This window comes from Pleurodeles waltl, chromosome 4_2 (genome assembly GCF_031143425.1).
Source record: "Pleurodeles waltl isolate 20211129_DDA chromosome 4_2, aPleWal1.hap1.20221129, whole genome shotgun sequence".
In the NCBI taxonomy this organism is placed as follows: domain Eukaryota; kingdom Metazoa; phylum Chordata; class Amphibia; order Caudata; family Salamandridae; genus Pleurodeles; species Pleurodeles waltl.
In genome coordinates, this window is record NC_090443.1 from 859,653,372 (window position 1) to 859,674,470 (window position 21,099).

Below are 21,099 nucleotides of genomic sequence, written 5' to 3' on the forward strand. Positions count from 1 at the left end.
TCCTTGTCCACTTTGTATGTCAGAACAGCATCAGAGACCTGCCAATGCCACCATTCTGAACTACTCACGTGAAGATGTCATTTGTGAAGGTACCTGTACAAAGAACAAAACAAGGAGTATAGGCTTGAAACCATACCTATGACACAAAACATAATGCAAGTATCTGGAAAACAAAGTGCATTGCAAGGAAACTGACACAAACAAAGCAACATTATCAAGGTGGGAATGTGTCAAAAGCTATCTCATCAAGCAGCCTTTGGCTGAATATTGCAGAGTATAAGCTCCCTAGCTGTTTCCAAAAACACTCAACTCCACACAGTCTCACAGCAACATTTCATTGTACAGTCACAGTCAAGACATCATATGACATACTTAAACTCATGAAAAGTAGCTGTTGATTAGATCTTCCTGCAAGTCAGCTGCTTCCTCCTCACTTGGCATTTCAGGAGTCTTACCTGGTGGCACTGCAGGTTCCCCCTCCTCTGGAATGTGCAGGATATTCCTACGGAGGGCGATGTTGTGCGGCATGCAGGATGCCACAGTGATCTGGCACAGTTTCCCAGGTGAATAGAGGAGTGCTCCATCAGTCCAGTCAAGACAGTGAAATCTGGCCCTCTGGAGCCCAAACGGCTGCTCCACTGGCCTCCGTGTTCTTCGATGTGTCTCACTGAAGTGGACTTTTCCAAGTGTAGGTGGATTCCTCAGCAATATCAATAACTAAGGACGGTTTGGATATGCTGAGTCTCCTGCCAAGGAATGGGACATAAGTGCAACAATGAGTCACTCACTTTATGATTGCAGCACCAGACATTGCTCAAACATATTCGGGGAAGATGTGACGTACCAACCAGCCAGGCCTCCTATGGGTGCATTTGTGATATCAGCTGGGGTATGGTGCTGCTCTGCATAATGAGGAATCATGGGCTGAACCCGGATAATGGGCACAGACGTGAGATGTAGAGATCCACCAAACAAACAACTTGCACGTTGATGGGATTGAAGTTCTTTTTGTTGCAATAGATTTGTTCACTGGCCTGCGGTGGCACCAATCCAACATGTGTGCTATCAGTGGTCCCCGTCACACGTGGGAGGAGGCAAAAAAACATAAAAGTCAGCTTTCACATTGGCTAAATCCTCACATCAGGTGAACCTGATTTAGCTGTCATTGTGTTTTAACATTGCTGAGAGGAAACCCTACAGCACCAGACTGAACATAAGTTGGGATACACCATCAGAGAGGGCCACTGTAGGTTGGAAGGGTCCTGTGGCTAGGAATTCTAAAACTGACATGACTTGTACACAGGGTGGAATGCTGGTTGGATAACTAATAACTGGCATCAGATCTGGTGCCAACTGATGGTATAAGTCCACTATTGTTTGCCTATTCAGATAGTAGTGCATGATGATATGGCACTCTTCTATGGTCTGAAGGTCTGACAGTGGATGTTAGACAGGAGGTTGTCACATCCTCCCCCTCCCTGGGTACCAATGTGTGAAAAGGCATGAATTGTGACAGTCAGTGTGTTCACAGCAACATACATGATGCACGTCAATGATATCATGTGACAAATCTTTTGTGACTGGATAGACATGACACCCAGTGCGCATCACAGCTGTGTAATCCAGAAGGGAAACATGTGACCACCCCCCATGGTTTTAAACATGTGTCGAAAACATGGATTTGAACAAAACTCATAGATATGCAACACAATTGCCCCTCGAAATGTGACTGTATATTCCGACCGCCAAAAGGACCGTCGGGGTGGTGGACCGTGCACTTCTGTAAAATGCCATTTGTGCCCTGCAACATACTACAATGACGGTTGAGTAGAAGGCCCTACAAGACAAGACATGATAAGTATGTTAATGATGTAACAAAACAGGTGTTGCAGGTGTGACACAGTTTAGAATGCCCAATATAGCATTTCAGGCTGCCAAAATGGAAGATGCCTGACCTACTCCACTGGACATTAGGACCCGCCGGAGACTGCTAGCTGATATCGTCATGGCAGTAGGCGGTTACAGCCATGGTAGACACAGCCATAGGCTAACATTGCCAGTGGTGGTCACAGCACAATGGCTATGTCCATCGGCAGTGTCGAGCACGTATGTGGTGGACATGACCACCATGTTGTGCAAATTCACTCACCTGACTCCTGACACTGTTGCCAGCAACACCTCCACGACCTGAGCTGCTGTGTGCCACCTCTGGGAGCAATCAGCAGGTAATAGGGCCCCCGCCTTCTCTCCTGAGGAGCTAGAGAGTCTGGAGAGGCTTGTCAATGAGGTCCTGTCTCTGTATGGACAGCCCTATGGCCCACCAGAGGAGCAGGTATGTTTCTCAAGTGCACTATTTTCTCTGTTCTCCATTCTCTCCTCAGAGGCTACAATGTGCTCCTGCGTGCCAGTTACACTTCTTGTGTGCCTGTTGTTGTAGTCTATGTGGCATCAATGGGATGTACATTGAGCAGGTATTGGTGGCCAGTACTATATGTGAAGTTCAGTTACATTGTGTTGTGTGAGGTTTTTATGGTCCTGGATCCTCCTTGTGTTGGATGCACATAACTAGGTAAGGAGACGTTATTGTCATCCAATGACAGCTCTTTCTCTATGATTGTTGTAAATGTTGGACAACATGTAGGTGCATGACAGCATGAAATGTGTATGCATCTTGTATGATTATTTGAGAATCTTGTAAGCAATGTGTATAGTACAACAGATCTTTCGACCCACATATGGCCTTGCAAATCTATTGTCTGGAAGCCATATAGTGACTCTCTCTGCCCTTTAGCTTGCCACACACACTACATGCCAAATTGCTGATGGCCATATGATGTACTGTCATGAATGGGAGTGATGGAAACTGAGTGCCATTTTGGTTCTGTATGCTTAGCCTGCATATACCAAGGCCTGTCAAATGTATGCCCCAATATGGGACCTAGTCTAGGCTGTGGGAGAATCACTGTGGCTATGCAACTGTGGCACTGTGTCCAGTCCCTGTACACCAGCAGATCCTGTCATGTGGCCAATTTGAGGCTTGTGCCCTGAAAGCCTCAGCTGATTGACTAGATTAGGAATGTGTACTGAGGTAAATCCTTGGACTAGTCTATATGTGCATTTAGCAGAATTGTCAAAGTGTGTCTTTGAATTATGACAAGTCCGTTACTCCCACAATTCTGTTGTCACCTTCACACAGGTCCTATTTGCCCTTCCTGGCTTATTGCACAAATGACAGTCCTACAGTGCAGACAGTGTGTTGATTTGTGGTGGCCATGATATGTGAGTCAGTAGCATTGTCACATAGTGGTAATTGTACAATGCATGTTTTTGTATGTTGGATGCCATCTTTGTATTTTAGGCACATATGTCAAAAGGAGTGTTCTGTGGTACAGGTACATACCACAGAACCTACCCCCTGAGGTTGCGTGAGTCTGCATTTGTTAGGCAACATATCCACAGATGAACAAGGAAGACACATTGTGTACCCACCAAGCCAGCCCCTCCATTGTCACTCAAGTGTAATGGTGAAGTATGTACTATGGAACTTCCCTGTGGGACTCTATGCGGTAGGTCAATCTCACAGATTGCGAAAGTGTTGGTCCATTCAGGCCCAAGGAGTTTACCCTTCAGAATCCACATTGGTGTGTAATTTTTCATTGTGGCTCACATCACAGTACATGTGCTGAAACATGGGCTACCTGAATCTCAGTAGGCTTGCTTAGTCATTGTAGGTCATGAGCAGGGTAGTGGATTAGTCTGCAGATGGAAATATATATGTCTGTAGTCACGTCCCAGTACTTATTGGTAGTGCTTCACACTTGTGAAGTGTTCTGAAATTGAAAAGTTCTATCTTGGTGTTTCTGACATGTATGTGACTCAACCATTAAGGGTAAAAACTTGTGATTGTAATCTGTTGATTTATCTTTTGCATCCATGCAGGATAACACCCATCAGAAGAAGGAGATATGGAGATCCATTGCCCGGAAGGACCCTGTGAGCCTACAGCCAGCAGAGTGCCCACTGTCGAAAGAGGTGGGAGGACCTGAGACACAGGGCCGGGAAGATCACAGAGGTCCAGCTGGTGATGTCCTCCCATCTTGGATGGGGCACACGTTAGAACATGATCCCTTTAATGGCCACATTCTGGTGGTGTCCTACCCAGACCTTGATGGGCATTTAAGGACAACACAGCAGCCACAAGGGAGGAAGTATAGGGCATATTCCTGCCTGACACATTGCCAAGTGAATTTGTTAGGTTCTGACAGCATCTCCTGACGATTAGGGATGACCCATGAGTAATACAGTAGATGAGTGATTGTTTGTGAACGCATGTCATGTGGTGCATACTGATGTGACTTTCCTATTATCCCAGGGACCTAAGACATAACTGGGTACAATGCACAAACATTTTGCTCTCCAGGGACAACATATGGCTGTGTACATTGATCAATCACGTACTGTTTGATGTTGTAGTGGGTGTTAAATCTATACAACACACCAGTACTCCGCAGTTTTATAGGGCAAAAGAAAGGTAGTGATGGATCACTGTCCTCAGTCATGTGTCTGGTACAATGAGTATATTGGCATCATCCATGCACAGGCTATTTGTCTTCAGAGTGCGCTGGGTGCTGATGCCTCACTACTGTCTGTAATGTGAATGTGGCAATCATACATGTGACAGAGCATACATTTTTTGTGAGGTGCAGCTACAGATCAAAACATTCCCCTGGTAAGTGGGGAATGTCCATTGACATGATTTATGTGCCATCACTGTTGCCAAAATTCCTTGTGCCTACTTGTCAGCATTTGTCCCTTTCTCTTTTGGAAAACATTTTCAAGCTGTTGTTTCATGCATGTGCTACCTGTGTTAATGCACTAATTTCTGTATACCCTCACAGGGCATGTCTCCCTCTGTGTGTAGTAGGAACAGGGCTAAATTTCATGTGGTGACACATACAGCAGTGAGTCACCATTGATTATTGGCTGACAAATACCCTCACCCGTCCTAGCATGTCATTTGGCAGGAGCAATTAGGGACAAGACGTATGACTAGATATTTTAGCAACAATTTGCCATTGATGTGGCATCATGTAGCAAAGTGCACTACACATGTGTAATAGGGAAGGTTTGTAACCTGAATGTTGACATAGATCATTTTGTGACTTGCAGTTATGTTGAAATCACATGTGGTTGGGTACAACCATTCATCCACAGACATCTGGGTTTGTAGGACAAAAATGGAGACAGTGATGTAGCTTCCCATTGGGTAAACATGTTGAGGGCCTTCTACATCTACTTGCAAATCTCTGGGCCTCTCCAACATACAAAGGGTTAATAGAGTCTACTTATTCAATCAGGGTATGTCAGCGTAAGGGGTTCCAGACTTGCTGATTCATTGTGTTGTGGACTATAGGGACATACCTCCCTGATGTCTCCAGTGTACATTTTCATGCCAAATGTGTAGCGTATCTGAGCAACATTGGTATTACCTCCATGACTCCTTTGAGGCAAAATTCACACAGTGAAGTGTGCATTATTGATATGTTTCCAGGGTGACATGAGTAATTCCATGTCACCTTCTCCAGGCTACTGTACTGTTGTCAGCAACATGGCATGTTCTGGGAGCATCTTTTGTTAATTTTGTGCTATATGTATGTGACAAATAGATATCTGTATGACCTTGTGTGGGATCTGTGGGAATGCAGTTGGCATTGGTCTACTATTATATGACAACAGGTAACTGAGGTATGCTCCGTGAGGCAAAGCATTGAAGGTGAAGTGCAGCAGTGGCTCCTCCGCTATGGCGCAGGAATATCGCCCCTCCTGCCAGTAGCAGCAGCTACAAACCTTTTACAATAAAATAATTAGGAACTATCTATATTATTGTTTTATTGTAAAAGGGTCAGAGCCATGGGGCGAGACAGGGACAGAGAGAGAGTGCACAGCACTTCCCTCAGTGCGCCTGTATGTTTGGCCTGTCGTCTCAGGCTGGCCAAACACACATGCACACTGGGCTCTCTCTGTTGCCGGGTTTGTTTTTGCAGGATCAATCCAGGGACGTGAAGAAGGCAAAGCTGAGTGGAAAAGCATCTGGCCACGGGACCTTGGGACAAGACACCACTCACACAAACTGAAGCAGTAGTCCAGAGGGTGAGGGGAGTGCCACCGAGGAGATAGGATCTACATCCTCATCATCTGATACTTCCTCCAGTGGCCACTCCCTAATGGTGTCGGGCCCATTGGGACATACTCCTGTACCATTTTGTCTGTCACCCCGAGTTCCATCGCCACCCTCCCTTTTGGTCCCTACCCAGTTGGCCATGACCACTCACCCAGGAGGGTGAGCATCTCCTTTGCTGCAGGCACGTCTGTCCAAGCCCCTGTCACCCCTACAGCCCTGAGTGAGAAGGTTATTGACCTCCTGAGAAACATCTCTGTGGGTCAAACTGAATTGTGAATGCCATCTAGGGATTGACCAGCCAACATCAGCAGACCAATGGTTTCCTGGAAGGCATTCATAGTGCCATGTCAGGCCTACAGAGATCTTTTCAGGTTTTGGCCTCCTCACTGACGGCAGATAGTCATCTCCCACCTTCCATCCCCCCTCCATCTCTCTCTTCCCAATCCAAATCCCCTATTCCTCTACCTATCCCAAGCACAGACCCAGAACCTCATGCACCCATCCCAATACACAAAACCAGCACACATAAACAGAAACATCAAACATACACAGGTACACAAGCACTCAACAGACACCTACACACACAACATCATCCAGCACTTCCCCATACACCCCCACCACACCCACCGGCCCACACACCACATTCAGCATACCCACAGGCATCACCACAACAGGTAGTGAAACACCCACCTCACCTACCTTACCCACAGACGCTACCCCAACAAACACAAAGACATCCACTACATCCACCATACCTGCAGACACCACCTCAACAGGCACACGCACAGCCACCATGCCTACAGACACCACCCCAACAGACATACACACATCTGCCACTCTCACATCACCCAGAGCCTCCACATTCCAGCCCCCAAGACACACAAACACCCACACTCACACATGCAAAAGATCATATTCAAACATACGTATACCTAACGCATCCAGACACCCAAGACATCCACACTGACACACCAGACAACCACTCCCTCACCTCCAAATCTCCACCCCCTTCCGATGACCATCCCCGTGTCCCTAAGGAGAGTTTTATTGGCCTTAGCCTTTCTCCTATTTACTCCATCTCCATCCCAAACCCATGAGGTCCTGACCCACCTCCCAACCCATCCACCCAACCCAAGTACTCCCCTGTCACATCTGCCCCCTGCAAGCACCCATAACCCTACCCCCAAGAAGAAGCCCACTCCTTCTGAGAAAGAGTCCACCCCTACGAAACCCAAACACACCCATCCCAAATCCGACACACCCCCAAGCATCATCCCTGAGGTGGCTGCTTGCCCACCTCATGTCCCTTCCTGTGGAGGTCCCCTGGCAGCAATAGGACTCAAGTGTTGGCATAGTACTGTGCACTTTAAGGAGTAATGGACTGGCCAATGACCTTGGACTGTTCCAATTTGGTTAAAAATAAACCCAAACAGATGTTTTGCTGGGTACACATTTGTCCTGCAATTCCTTTTATAGCTTTATGTTGTTCATCAGTAACTTGTTTGCCTACAGCTGTGTGTGTTTGCTGATCCATTCTTGGCTGTTTGCAATATCTGACTTTGTGGGCATGCTGGTGTCACCCAAGACAAAGGCAGATGTTCACTCTATGGACATGTGGGTGTGAATGCAACTGTGGTGTCATTGCATTGTGTTATGTTTAGTATGGTAAGTATTTCACCTTATGTTGTCCAATGTGAGCATGTATGGTGTTAGACTTGTCTCCCTGATATGAACTGTAGATTTGTCTCATGTGTGGGAGCTCAAGTTTTGTTTGTGCAGACATGGAGTGTGTTCAATTGTGCAACATTTGTTTGTATTTGACTGTGCATGTGATCATTTAGCTGTGTGTACCTTGCAGCTACTTCATGTAAAGGTATGTCGATGCAGTTGGAGTTGTATGTGCCTTGTTGACTTCCATATTGTGCAGATAGGCTTGTCAGTTGGGTCTAGTATTGTGTGTCCTTGAGATATATGCAAAGTGATATGTGTCCCAATGCAGCCTCCTTTCCTGAGTCTTCCTTCTCCTGATGTCACCATACCTACTATGCAGGTGTTGTTTACATAGTGAGTTTTGTATTTGTCTCTCTCTCTCTATTGTGGATCCAATTGTCCTTCCACTGTGTTGCAATGTGGATGATGTGCGTGTCCATTGCAGGGCTGTTTACTGGTAGTGGTGTTTGTGTTCCATGCCACATCCATACATATGTGTGTTGAATGTGATGATAGTCAATGGCATGTGAAGAATGTGAGTGTGCAAATTGTATTTTGTAGATGTGATGTTGGTGTGTTGTTGGTGTTGTGTGGTACCCTTCACTGTCCCTGTACCTGAGTTGAGTAGATGTGTGTTTTTGCGTAGTGCTGCAGTACAGTGTGAGTGACCTGCCCAAAGGCGGTGTTTTGTAGCTGTGAATGTGCCCTTCTTTGTGAATGACTTGGGCTTTGTACACAATGTCAAGTGTACTTGGTGCCTGTAGCATGACCCCCCGTATGATGTGGATGATGGCACAACGATCTGTTGTTCAGTGTAATGACATAGATAGGTGTGTGTACTTCAGGTCAGTTGCGTCCACAGTGGCATGGAGTTTAGGCTCCTTTGATGATCAGCAGAAGTGGCAGGACATTTGTGATGGGCTCCATGGCAGCACCGGACATGTTAGGTTGCTTGCAGGTGAATTGCTCCCTTTATACTGTCCGTTTCTGCATGCTGAGACTTGGTGGTTGGACTGCCACAGTCACATTGGTATTATGCCACCTCATAATGTGTCTGGCAGAAACACAGGCTCCGCCTGTCTGTTTGTCATGCTTCATGAACGCAGCGGTCTTTGCTATATAAGCCCACATGACTCGTAATACAGTGATCCGAGCACCAAGCCGATGGTGGTTGTACCACCACAATGGCAGTACATGGACCACCAAGCTCGCAATGAGGCCCATAGTTTGTGTTATTTTATTAATATTGTGGTTCTGTGTATGTTTGTTGATAGTACTATCATCAATTATTACTTCTAAGTTATCTACTCCTTTGTCATTTATGAAGATTTTGACTATACACTGTAGCATTTTATGCATTGTTTTGGTTTTTTTGCTAAGTTTAGGGACCACTTAGCTCACAGATTGTTCCATTTGAGGTTGTTGGTAGCTTTGCTCTTTTAGTTATGCTTCTATACATTTTTCGAGTGTAGGTTGGATTCTGCCTAGTGGGGATTGGAAGGCTTTTTGCCATCCTTCCACTGCTTTGTTTGCTTTGGCTTCCTGTGCCAAGGTGCTGTCATAGACATTCCACCACGTTACTTGGAGTTTGGGCTGGCACCTGTGTCCAGAGCGATGCAGTCTGAGAACTAAACTGTCTTTAAAATAATGCAGTAGTGGGCTTAGTTTGTTTTCATTTTGTTGGTAGTAAGGGCTTTCTATTAGCAAACTGCAGTGGTAGTGGCTGGGTACCTCTGTGACAGGGACAAAGAATAGTGCTATCATTGTTTTTGTTTCAAATGCAAAGTGGCTGTTTGTAGAATATTCTACACTTAGGCCCTCATTATGACTGCGACGGTCTTTTGCCGAGACTGCTGTATTATGACTGCACCGGATATCCGCACAGTCGGTGGTCGGATATCTGGTGGCATTCATCACGACAGTCAGTGGCGCTTAAGCAGTTCCACTGCCGGCACCTCCATGTCAGAAAAGACCACCCACAGAATTACAACCAGTAATTCTGTGTGGCAGACTCCTGGTGGCATGGTGGGACCGGCGGTGGGAGTGCCTGGTCCCGTCCCCTCACAGAGGAGCACCTCATCGGTCGAGGTAAGTGTCGTCTGCAATGGAAGGTGGTGGGAGGGTGTGTGTGAGTGTGTGTATACGTGTCATGAATGTGGGGGGGGAAGGAAGGAGGTGGAGTGTCTGTGCGTGCGAGCATGTGTGCCTGTGTGTAAATGTGGAGATGGTGATGCGTGTGTGTATGCATGGGGGTGGGGTTGAGTACATGGGTGAATGTGTAAGGGGGTGTGAGTGAGTGCATGCAGGTGCCTGTATGTATGGACGTGTCTATGGTGAGTGTATGCATGCGTATGTGATGTGTATGGGTATGTATAAGTGTCTATGGGGGTGAATGTTGTGAGTGCATGTGTGAATGGGGGTGTGCCTGTGTGTGACTGTGTGTGTGTTGATGGGTGCAAGCTTGTGTGTGTGCGGAGGTCTTTGGGGAGTTATCTCGGCAACAGAAACGCAAGTTCCTGTCATCAGGATACTTTTCTGCCAGCATTTTCTGGTGATGAGACCATCAGGAAAATGCTGGTGGTGACCCTCGTCAGAATAACCTCGGCAGTTATCCGACTCCTGCCACGCTGCAGGTGGAACTTCCAGCCCGGCGGGCCGGGGTAAAGCGGCGGGACGGGTGGGGATGCAGCGGTTTGGCATTGGTCAAACCGCTCCGTTCATAATATGGCAGTCTGCACCACTGGTCCAGCAGCGATAAGACTGCCACAGCAGCCCGGCCAGTCCCTGGACCACCAGGGTCATAATGAGGGACAAAGTGCAGAATTTTGGATGTGTCTCCATATGCTTTGATTGAAATGATAGTAAAAGTATTGCATGGCTGTGTGGGGTACATTTTTAAAATGGTTTGAATTATGGTTTGTTCAAAGTCTATGATTTATTTTTGGGGGTTATAGTTATTTGTTTTTTGTTTAATGTTGTTTAAGAAGTCATAGTAAGTGCTGCTTTGCTTATTTGGTAGCTTACCATTGTTATGTTTTATACTGGGGTAAACATTTTTCTCCCAACCGAGGGTTCTAAACTTGTGGGGATTCCAGAGCACTGGATGAGGAGAGGCTTATCTGCCAGGGTTTGCAGGATGTGTTCTTAAGAACAATAAAACTACATATTAACAAATTCGACGTGTGATGTGTCCTCAAAATAGGGGACGAAGATGGGTTATGTATTTTGAGGTGCCATACTATGGAGTAATCCCATGAAAGATTACTTTGTTTGAGGTAATTGTTGCATCAGACAACTGATTCAAATTGGGACTGATATAGTGCCATGTCCTGAAGGAAGCATGTGGATGGACATTCAGGGACATCGTGGAGGCATCCAGGTAAGATGGGGGCCTCAATTTGGGAAGTGATTTTACCTTTCTTAGCAATCGTACCTGCTGTTTGAGACCTGTGTGAGCGCCGACAGTAAAGACGTTTCTAATGTTGCAAAGGCTCTGTGCGAGCCCTTCCGGAGGTCCTACATTCATGCGTGATGCAGTGTTGTTAGATGGCTCATAATTGTTTCAGCTGCCGCACTTCATCTGGGGCAATGCGGCAGGTGTGCACTGGTCTCTTATGCGGCCATGTGGTGCTCTGAATCATTATTGCAGCACCAAAGAATTATCAGTCTTTGAAGAGGCCACAAGGTGGTGTGAATTCCTATTGCAGTGCATCAGCTAAAAAGACAGAGAGGAGTGTGGCAAAGGTAAAAAACAAATAAGGATAAAATATACTTACATGAGTGTGATCCACACCTATTTAGTAGTGATTGCTGCACTAATAGTCGACCCTGCCCCATCACAGCATTTCCTTCATGAGAACAGTAAAAAGACTAGAGTAACTCAACAATTCCTGTACCCATGATAAAAAGAGGACTATCAGCAAAAGAAAACAGTGACCACTGCTAATAATTTATTGAATTGTTTTGGGGCAGGCGTAAGAGAGCAGTGTCTACTTTTCCTATTTTAGTTTATTGCGTATATCTCCTGGTGCAAGACATCAGTGTCTACTTTTCTTAGTTTCGTTTGTTGTGTGCATTTACAATCTGTCAAAAGTCATGTCAACACCACAAGTACACAAAAGAATAATCACAGAGCAGTTTTGATTATATATATATTAATATGGAAATGCAGTCAATCACACCTCCTCCAAAGTTTTTGCAAAGTCCAGGCTATCCAGGGATTTCATGGGAAGAATGGAGAGAGTGATTGGAGACCTATAAGGAGGCAGTGGGAGGAGATGTATTTGTTTTAAATGGAAATTGGCAATTCTGAAACATAGCCCAGGGGGAGAGGGGAGCAAAGTAATTAAAACTTTACTTACCCCTGTAAGTAATGTAAATAACGAAGATGAGTCCTCCTGGTCTGATGAGGTTATAGAAGATTAGTATGGAAATGTAATGAAAACTTTAGAGGATATTTTTTTTTTTTTATGAGTATTGTACCGGAGAAGCATACATTTTTTCACAGGCTCAGAAGCCATGGGAGTGTGGAGCAATACATTTCAGTTTTGAGACCTATAGCTAGTACTTGCAAATTTAAAGACTTACAAGAGGAAATTGTAAGAGACCAGTTTATAAATAGAAAACATTTTTCTAAAGACGCAAAAAAAGCTTCTAGGGTTAAAGAATCCATCCCAGACTATCATGATAGCTAAATGTATGGAAAACACATCAAGATATGAGAAGGAGTGGAATGGAGGCAAGGAAAGAATAAAACTAAAGTTGACAATGTTCACTTGGTACCGAAAACTGTTAAAACGTCCATCTCACAGAAGGATAATGGTGGTACTACGTTATCTTATAAAGGGCGAGTTAATAAATGCATGTGTTATCAATGTGGGAGTACAAGGCACCAGGACGAATCTGAATCTGAATTTCTCCCACCACCAAAGTCAAATGTTTTAAGTGTAAGAAAATTGGGCACTCTTTTAGGCTATGTAAGCTGTATGCATGTAGTACCAATAAAAATGTAAAAGTGCAAGATGTGGTAGGTGAATCAGGTTCGAATGAGAACTAATCAGAAGATATTGAAGTGGAGATAGTAGTGAACGACAGTAGTCATGAGGAATGTCTTGTTGGAGATATTAGAGATGGATGTCATCATCCAAACTGGCAGATAAAGTTCAATGCCAAAGAAATGCTGATGTGGATGGATTTGTGCTCTCTTTATAACCTCATTAACCAAATCATGTAGAAAGGGATGCTCAATGCGGATTTGATTACAGCTGATGTGGAACCTGAGTGTTACTGTGGTGTCAAAATACAATTGTTGGGATATTTTAAAGCTAAATTGGAATACAAGGGACAGGTAGCCTGTGCAAAGGTGTATGTGGTTAAGAAGGATAAAGCACTGCTGGGATGGAAGAAGCAAAAGATTGTTGGGATGATCCTAAATCCGAAGCCCCGGACCAAGTGCTCCTCACAGATAACAGTCATAGTTCCTGTAGAGGATTCTGGAGCAACAAGTATCCTAGCTTATTCGCCAACCACATGGGCTGCTTGGAAAAATGTGAGCACTGTATCTCAAGTTTTCTGCCCAAGGTTCATAAGATGAGAAGTGTGCCATTGACATAAAAGAGTCAGTTGAAAGAAGAATTGGATTGATTGTGTGATGCTGGGGTGACTACACCTATGGAGTCATAGGAGTGGCTTAGTCCAGTAGTTCTGGCGACCAAACCCAATGAAAAACTGAGAATGTGTGTTGACCTCAAAGACTTGAATGAGTGTATATGGGTCCTCCGCATCCCGTTCCATGCATAAATAAAATGCTGATGAACATTAGGGATGGTAAGTATTCTTATCGCTGGACCTATCCGGCACCTATCACCAGGTGAAATTGCAGCCTGAATCCGAACATATCACATCCTTCATTAAACCATAGGTAGCCTTCCAGTTTCTGCATATGCCTTTCGGGTTTGCGTCTGCTTCATCTCTGTTTCAGCATGTAATGCAAGACATTTTAAAGGGTGTGACTGTGTTATATTTTCAGGATGACATCCTGGTGCAGGTTCCTTACAAAGACATACATGATGAGGTGTTAAACATTGTGCTGAGGAAACTTGAGAAAGATGGGGCAAGAAAAAATGGCAATTTTGTGTACAGGAGGTGGAGTATTTGGAGCACACATTGTCATGTAATGATATTCTGCAAAAATGCAAGGTGTTGGAGGCAATACAAAAAACACCTTAACCAAAGGACAAAGAACATTTGCTCTTTTTGGGTTTAGCTCAATACTATTCTAATTTTGTGGAATGATTTTCTGACAAAGAGCATGTGCTGTGGTTGCTGATGTAGAAGGGGGTGCTGTATGATTGGACCAAAGTCTATCAGTTAGCTTTCGAAGATATCAAAAGTGCCATTGTCAAAGCGGTAGTTTTGAAACCTTTTGTCCCTCAAGGAGTGCCAGCCTTATGATATTTCAGGCCCTGTGCAGAGACTACTGTACGGACCACCCATGACAGAAGGTAAATTGTTTTTCATGGATATTCTTTATTTTTAGTAGATCGTTAACAAGTACAACAAGTAAACTTTAACTGTACAAGTGCACCTGTAATAGAATAATATATAATGCTACTTGTTCACAAGAAGGGACTTTCCTTGTTTTCTGTCTTGCAAATTCTTTTATTAATTGACTGTAGTCGAGAGTTTGTCCAGCTTCATGTTTAACTTGTATCCGTGCCAAGACAGTCAGCCTGTCTTGGGCCATTGGAGAGCGTAAATAATTCTTAATAATTTTCAACTTTGAAAAGGATCATTTCCCAGAGACTACTGTGACAGGAACTGTCAAAAACATTCTAAGAATGATGTTTAAATTGTGATAAATTTCATGCAAGCTGTTGTCATACATGTATATGAGAACAGAGAGAGTGGACACAGTACTTGCTGCATCTGTATCAGAATGGCTTTTCTTGTACAAACCCTGGACGGTTTTAATTTCTGTGATGAGTTCATCCCTTGCAATGTTTTCTTCAAAATACATAGCTGCATCTTTGCACTTTTTCTCAAGCTCTACTGTTTCCAAGGGTTTACCTGATATGCCATGGTGCACAAACCCATATCTGTAATTAAATGTTACCATTTGCTCAAAGCATTCTTAAAGTTTGCTGTCTGCCGCATCAACAGTGACATTAAAGTATTCAATTTCGAATAAAGTAAAAAATGTGAATAGGTTAACTTGAAAACTGCAGGCATCAAGAAGGCATCTAATAATAGTCTGTGAATAAAAACTTGTGTGGGTGGACTGGGTAGCTGAGTGACTGCCTATACATGACCCACTACAAATAATGAAATACAGACTTAGTTGTCATTTATAGCCTAACTAGTCAATACTATTGTTGGAGTTTTTTTGCTTATGCAGGGTCATCCCTAATCGTTTTGCCTGCTGCCTCCTATTTTTTCTGACATGTTGCTTTTGGCTTTTGAACTCTGAGCACTTTATCACTGCTAACCAGTGCTAAAGTACATATGCTCTCTGTGTAAATTGATGCAAGGATCCCCAAGCAAAAGACCGAATATGACGCTCAATCCCTCGGAGGAGGGACAGGGGTATTCGTAGGGGCAGCATACCTAAAACATATAAGAAACGTGGCAAGGTCACCATTCGCACTGCCGGAACTCTACCCCACATAGAAAGGCCGAGATGGGTCCATTTCGCAAAATCCTGTTTCATACTGCAAATTAAAGGATCCAAGTTCTCCGCCACCATGTTGTCCAAACCTCTGTTGACATCAATGCCCAAATAACAGAGACGTGCCTGTTTCCATTTAACTGGAAGTCCCTGGACTGAAGCACAAACTGTTACTGGAGACAGTGGTAAGGCCTCACTTTTGTCCCAATTAATTTGGTAGCCTAAAAGATGTTCAGACCCCGCCAGAACAGCTCAAAGAGCTGGAAGAGAAGTGGATAGGTCAGTAAGAGTGAGGAGAATATCATCAGCATACTAATAAATGGTTAATCGGCCGCCTGGAACTGGGATGCCGGATATAAGATTGGAATTGCGTATCAGTGCTGCTAAGGGCTCCACGGCAAAAATAAATAATAACAGGGATAGAGGGCAGCCTTGACGTGTCCCCCTACTGATCGAAAAAACATCAGAAAGGAACCCACCACAGTTTACCTGGGCTGTCGGGGAGTTGTAGAGCAAACGTACTCGTTGATAACATTCGTCCCTAGACCAAATCGGCGCAATACTTCGAAGAGGTACCACCACTCTATTCAATCAAACGCTTTTTCAGCATCAAGTGGAAGGGGAAGGGCCTCCTCCTGTGAGTCCCGGGCAGTCCAAATAGCGTGGAGTAATGTGCGAAGATGATTTCTAGACGAACGGCCCGGAACAAAACCCACTTGGGTATGATGAATTAAAGAAGGGACTACTTTCCTGAGGCGAGACGCCCAAATCCCTGCCAGTATCTTGATATCTCCATTAAGAAGACATATAGGGCGATAGCTACCGCATAGAAGAGGGTCTTTGCCCGGCTTGGGGAGAACTACTATGGAGGCTTTGTTGGAAAGAGGATGTAATGTACCCATTTGATCAGCCCCTCGAAATGCCTCATACAATGCATCTACAGTATCTGCTCCTGTCCATTTATAAAACTCTGATGTGAATCCATCTTCACCAGGTGCCTTATGGTAAGAAAGATTGGCCACAGCCTGCTATATCTCCTCTTTGCTAATGTCACCCTCTAAAAGTACTCTACCCTCGTCTGAAAGACACGGTATGTTTGCTCTATCAAGGAAGGCCTCCAATTGTCCAATATCTTCAGTAGTTTCCGGTGTATATAGGGTTCGATAAAAACGACTAAACTCCTCCGCAATTGCCTGTGGGTGTGTGATAAACGAACCGCCAGGATTGCGTAAAGTTGGGATGGCCTACGCCGCCTCCCTCTGACGGAGTTGAGCACAAACACAGTCACAGGCAGGGGAGCTCTTCTTCCTCAGCTCCTCAGCTCTTTTCCAGGCAGAGGTTCCTCTTGGTTTCTAGAAGTGTTCTAAAGTGTGGTGTTGCGTACCCTTCTTATAGCCAATTTCTCCTTTGAAGAAGGCCTACTTCAAAGTACAGTCTCTTTTGAATGTGAAATCCTGCCTTGCCCAGGCCAGGCCCAGAAACTCACAAGAGGGTTGGAGACTGCATTGTATGAGGCAGGCACAGCCCTTTCAGCTGTAAGTGACCACTCCTCACCTCCCTCCTAGCACAGACGGCTCATCAGGAAATGCAGACTACACCCCAGCTCCATTTTTGTCACTGTCTAGTGTGAGGTGCAACCAGCCAAACTGTCAAACTGACCCATACACGGAATCCACAAACAGGCAGAGTCACAGAATGTTAAGCAAGAAAATGCTCACTTTCCAAAAGTGGCATTTTCAAACACAATCTTAAATCAACTTTACTAAAACATGTATTTTTAAATAGTGAGCTCAAAGACCCCAAACTCCACATGTCTATCCACTTCCAAAGGGAATCTACACTTTAATCATATTTAAAGGTAGCCCCCATGTTAACCTATGAGAGGGATAGGCCTTGCAACAGTGAAAACCGAATTTAGCAGTATTTCACTGTTAGGACATATAAAATACCTTAGTATATGTCCTACCTTAATCATACACTGCACCCTGCCCGTGGGGCTACCTAGGGCCTACCTTAGGGGTGCCTTATATGTAAGAAAAGGGAAGGTTTAGGCCTGGCAATTGGGTACACTTGCCATGTCAAATTTACAGTTAAAACTGCACACACAGACATTGCAGTGGTAGGTCTGAGCCATATTTACAGAGCTACTAATGTTGGTGGCACAACCAGTGCTGCAGGCCCACTAGTAGCATTTGATTTACAGGCCTTGGGCACCTCTAGTGCACTCGACTAGGGACTTACTAGTAATCAAATATGCCAATCATGGATAAACCAATCAACAATACAATTTATACAGAGAGCATATGCACTTTAGCACTGGTTAGCAGTGGTAAAGTGCTCAGAGTTCAAAAGCCAACAGCAACAGGTCCCAAAAAATAGGAGGCAGGAGGCAAAAAGACTGGGGATGACCCTGCAAGAAGGGCCATTTCCAACAAAGGCCATGATAGATCAGTGATTTGAATATAAAAAAATAAATTAGATTAATTTGCACCAATTTTGGCACTATGACGTTGTTGGTAAATTTCTGTGATATTTTCTGGTACATTTTCTGGCAGGCTGCTAAATGAGGATGTGAAACATACAAACTAGTCATGATGAAATTATCTACCTTTTTAAATTCCATGCAAGCTCACAGTATTCTGGTTATTGGTCTCTGTGAGTTTGGGTTTCTGAACCCTTAGTGAGTTCCACTGAGGAGTCTATAGTACACTGAAAACACATTGGATAGGTGGCAGGACCTGAATTAGTACGGTGCTCTGCAGCAGAGGAACGGTAGAACCTACACCACATTCTAAAGCTTGAGCTTCTAATCTAAGGCCTCGAACCCCAGGCTACAAATTAAAACCTCAAGATCTGCATCATCCCAGACAGATGTTAAAACAAGAACTTCTCACATTGCAGGTAATGGGGAAATGTACTTATTGGATATGAATGAATTGAGAAATGCGCACATAAATTGCTCTGCCCCATGGCAGAGTGCCATACACAATGACTACACACACGGCTGCTTTATTTCTTGCTGTGTACCTTTGAAAACTAATACAGGCCAATGTAGGGGAGGCAGCTGCCCTTCCTGCAATGCAGTAGATTACAATAATGATGTTACACGCAGTGCATGGTCCGACAGTAATCCAAGTAGGAACTGTGCCCTTACGTTACCTGTTACCTGTTCTGTGATCTCGAAGCTAGCAATGGCATAGCCAATGTATACAGAAACCTTGAAAAGCCTCCAGCTTTCTGTGGGACTCATCAATTTACAGGGCTTCTGAGGCACACACAGTACCTTCCGTCTCCTTGCCCTGTTTTTCTTTTGATGCCTCCATAGCTGACTGCACCCAGCTCTTCTTCAGATGAGAGTGCTGGCCGACAAGAGCACCTGCGCTGACGGACAGGCACTCTGATGACAATGGTAAATTTCTGTTACATTTTCTTAGACATTTTCGGGCCCCACACAGTTTGCACACCTCTAAGATAGGTAGGGCCACAAGACAAGACCATAGTGGTGACACATGCTACTTTGCATGGTATAGGTGTTGTACTTATGCAACTGAAAGGCAATCAGGAAAGGGTAGTTACCTTTGTATAGCGTACTTTGAAGTAAGTGGAAGAAACATGCTCTACTATAGAGAAGGAGGCTTTAGCTTGCTGTTAGGGTATACAACATTTTAGAACCTATGTCTGGGGTGTGTAGTTTGAATTGAGACCACACAACAAGCATCTAGTGGAGTTTTTTCCACGAGTGGGGCTGAGAGGGCCAACCCCAGGATTCCAAAGTGATTATTCCGCTTACAGGAGTTTAACTTTAAAATGAAATATGTTCTACCACAGAAAACATGAATGTGGGCTGTGTTCCATTTTCCCATTCAGAGTGAGTGTGAACCAGAGGCTTAAGATTGGGTAGCGGCTAGTGTGAAAGGTTTGTGTAAGGATGCCATTTCGCAACAAGAATGGAGAGCAAGCTGCGCCAAGTGATAACATTCTCTAACTAGTCATTTCCAACTTATTTCAATCCAAGTTCAACAATGTCAATTGACCAGAGTTATGTGATTACCCAAACATTTGGACTGAGTTATTAGTGGTAGATGGTATTGTCAGGAGGTGCAGAAGATTGGTGGTTCTTAATGTGATGTGTGCTGGAATTTTTGCATTAGGGACATGGTGGTATCTCGGCCATGAAAAGGAGAATGCAAATAGATTTTTGTTTTCCAGGAATAGATAGAGGAATAGAGAGGTTTGTAAGAAGTTGTTTTGTGTGCACATGCAGCGACAAGCCCCATACTGCAGTTGAGACTCCCATAAAAGCCACTGAATTCCCATCTAGAGCATGGGAAGGGGTGCAAATAGACATCAGTGGCTATTTCATGGTAGAGGTTTGGAAAGCAAGTTTGCTGTGGCACATGTAGATTCTGACTCTACATGGTCAGAGGTGGTGTTAACCAAGGAGATAATAGCTTCAGAAATGGTAATGTTTTGTGATGAAGTGTTCAGGAGGAAAGGATGCCTAGAGTGGTTAGTGTCACAGTGGTCCACAGTCTGTAGCAGAGGAATTTCAGGAATCTCTTCAAAGCCATTGAATTATTCATCATAGAAAGGCAGTGTATCATCCTCGAGAAAATGGCCTTTTGGAGCAGTTCAAAAGGGTACCGAAGGAGTGCATGTAGTTAGATGTAGAATCTGGATTGGACTGCAAAAATCAAATTAAAATATGCTTTGGGGCTACTGATATACTCCACACTCAATAACAAATGAAACTCCATTCTATCTGCTAAGAGGAACAGTTGCATGCACCTAAAAATGGGTGAACACCAAGTGGCATATTTATGCTCTGTTTGCGCTGAAATAGCGTCATTTTTTTACGCTATTTCAGCGCAAATATTTATGTTTTGACGTTAGACCAGTCTAGAGTAAAAATATTGGAGTTAAAGTCATTTTTTGCCTGCAGAAAACTACCTTGCGTCAATGAGATGCAAGGTAGGCATTCCTGGGCAAAAAAATGACTCTAAGGCTCAGGCGCCTTATTCATCCTCCTGTGTAAAAAATGTGTATGGGAGGGCCTAAATGATGGTGCTAAGCCTGCTTAGTGCTATTATATAACACCTGGGTCAGGGCAGGTGTTAGGGGACCAGTGGGCCTTTTTCCATGGTCCGAGACTATGGAAAGAGCCCACAGGTGCCCTTCCCTAGCCCCAGGGACACCACCACCCACACCAGAGGGACAGGGGAGGATGGGGGACCCCATCCCAGTTAAGTATAGGTAAGTATAGATAAGTAAAAATAAAATGACTGTAGTGCCATAGGGAGTCTAACTTGGGCCCCCCTACATGGCACTGCGCCCAATGGCCATGCCAGGGGATACATAGTTTTAATGGGAATCAGGAATCCCAATGCATTCCTCTCAGTTCAGATTGGGATCAAGGGCAATTCAAACCACCTAAAGGGTAACACACAAGAGATAATTTACAAATATGCAATGTCGATTACTGCTGCTATCAACCTATTTCCTATCAGTCTGATTGTCCCTGAGATAATAACATTAGACCCAT